This window comes from Rhipicephalus microplus, unplaced genomic scaffold (genome assembly GCF_043290135.1).
Source record: "Rhipicephalus microplus isolate Deutch F79 unplaced genomic scaffold, USDA_Rmic scaffold_736, whole genome shotgun sequence".
Classification (NCBI taxonomy): Eukaryota; Metazoa; Arthropoda; class Arachnida; order Ixodida; family Ixodidae; genus Rhipicephalus; species Rhipicephalus microplus.
The window spans coordinates 30,001-32,491 of NW_027465292.1; the positions used below are offsets into that span (position 1 = coordinate 30,001).

General features: G+C 63.0%; 1 non-coding gene across 1 annotated transcript; it reads right to left on the reverse strand.

The window, feature by feature from the left end:
- Positions 1 to 663: 663 nt before the first annotated feature.
- Positions 664 to 816, reverse strand: LOC142795567 (5.8S ribosomal RNA). Its single transcript, XR_012893125.1, has one exon. It is a non-coding gene; the product is annotated as a 5.8S ribosomal RNA (ribosomal RNA).
- Between the last annotated feature and the right edge of the window lie 1,675 nt (positions 817 to 2,491).

The following is a 2,491-nucleotide window of genomic DNA, read 5'->3' on the forward strand; positions in this document are numbered from 1 at the left end:
TAAGCTTCGCCAACGTTTCGCCAACTCGTGCGGGAGACTTTTTCCGCTTCGCGGCAAGTCGTCGCGCCGTGCTCTCCGCATCAACCGCGTACGCAGCGAACCGCAAACGTCGGGCGCAGCCTCCTCACCTCCCTGCGCTTTGCGCGCGAACGTTCCCTGTTCGCGCGGCAAAGCCTGGAGGAGGCACGGCCCCGCAGCGTGTTCGAGCGCCCGGTCTACGGGACACCCTGCTTACTTCGAGGGCAACAAGCGCAACGCAAGGCTGCGATCTCGCGCACTTTGCGCACGGCTGGAGAAGCTTTGCTGGCCGGCTTTCGCTCCTCGTGTTTACCGTGCGTTAAAGTTGCGCGTCCGTGGCTCTCGCAGCTCTTGCGCGCCCGGTCGCAGAGAGGAGTACGCAACCTCGACCGCACTTTCCCTGCAGGCTTCCTTCCGACTCGAAGTCCTGCGGCGGTCTCAACGAGGTGCCACATCCTCAATGCAGTCGGTCGCCCCCGTTTCGGTTGGGCTCTGGCACGACGGTCGCCACCGTCTCGCCCTTGAGTGGCCGCTGTTGGCGCTCGCTGTGAGGTGTTCAGCGTGCTGTCCGTGTTGCCGACGCGGTCAAAACGAGTCGACGGCTCACGTTCCCTTGTGCGCCGAAGGCTCTCTTGATATGTGATCCGACCCTCAGACAGACGAAGCCAAGGGAAGACCCAAGGCCGCAATGTGCGTTCAAAGAATCAGTGCTCAGTGTGTCCTGCAATTCACACCAAGTCTCGCAGCTGGCTGCGTTCTTCATCGACCCGAGAACCGAGTGATCCACCGCTTAGAGTCGTGAAAAAGTGTTTGTTCAATTCCGTACAGTCAAAACCAAACGTTTCTGGCACTCGGCCAAACAGTGGCCAAGAAGGGCGCTTTTCAGCGCACGCTTGGACTCCAAAACTCTGCCGCGCCTTTTTCGGCTGCCGCAAATCGAGCAAACGGTGTGTTTCGGACGGCGTTTCGCTTCCGCTACTTGCGAGTGCTTTCGTGGTCCACCCCTCTATAAATACTCGGGAGGCGTCGAAGCCGGTTCTCCAAGCCGGACCCGTAGGTATCGTTGTGTGCTCGCTCTCATTGGCCCGCCTAACCAGAAAATGCCTGCGGTACACCCATTTGGATAAGAGTGCACGCAGATGCGGGCCTCGACGGCTACACATTTCCTCGGGCGGCCGCCTCCCGGCCTCCGTGGAGCGCGGGATGCACGGTCCCATCGACAAGCCTCTCCCGTTTTTACCGTGGCGTCGCGGTTCACCACGGCGGGCGGGTCGGTCTCCTCCGCATAAAAAGGGGGACCCCCGCTTTTTGTTCCACGAAATCGCACAAGCTTTTTTCGCATCCACGGTTTGCCACCGCACACCAAAATGCCGATCCGGCTGCCTACTTTAGCCAACAGGTGGAGCCAGGCGCGCCGTACTTGCGCGGCACTTCCCACGTCCACCGAAGTCGGTGCCAAGGACCACTTTCGGCGCCGGAGCCGCGTACGAGCCTACTCGAGGCGGAAGAACGAAGCCAGCAAGGGCCTGGCCGCAAGTGCGTTCAATTGTCGGGACGTCCAAGTCCCTCGTTCTTCCGTGCTTCCTCTTTCGGCAAGTCGTTGCGGCACCTTCCCAAAGCGCGCAGACCCGCTAATCGCGACGAGCGCGACGTGGCCGTGCCGCCTTTCCCTCGGCAGCAAGCAAAACGCCTGGCAACGTCGACGCTCCCCTAACCGCGATCTCGCACCGTGTTTCGTGTGGCGAATTCAAAAGCCGGCCGGCGCTGCTGCAACCATTACGGTCGGTACGCATACGCCGCGGAGGGCGGGACGGTCATCGGAGCGTGCGGTTCCTCCATCGAGTACTGCGCACCTCGGCCGTCGCATCGCCGTGCCATGACCGGCCGCGCGTCAACGCGAACCGGTGCCAGCGAGATCCCTCGCCTGCAAGAACCGACCGGCAGCCTCCGTCACCCGAGGACGCGGAGGCGCTTGCCGCGGACGGCGGGACGGTATGCACTGGTGCACAGCGGACCCGTCACATCGCCAGTTCCTTGACCGACCGCCGACGCTTGTGCCGTTCCTCTCGTACTTGGCAGTCGCCGCGCGATTGTCGGGTCTCGTTCTTGCACGCTCGAACGGTCGGGAGGGCACTCGGCTGGCGTTTCGGGAACGCGCAGCCTCGCCTTCTACCGACGTAACCACGACTCGCCGTTCGCGCTCCGCCGCTCCTGTTTACAGTACTAGGCGGTCCCGCAGCGGTCGGGTCGCGCATTTCGAGCGCTTCGAGCCACGGTGCAGTGGCGGGTCGAAAGCCGACCTATGAGTGCGTTGCGCCGTTTGTACCCGCGTCCGCCACCTGGCCGACCGTCCAAGGTCGCGGTGTTGGCGTCCGCTGGGCGCAACAATTTGTCACGGGGTGCCGCTCCACATTCAGGCAGCCCCGTGGGGAAAAGCCGACCCCGCGTCCAAACGGGGTCAGCGGCAGAAAGT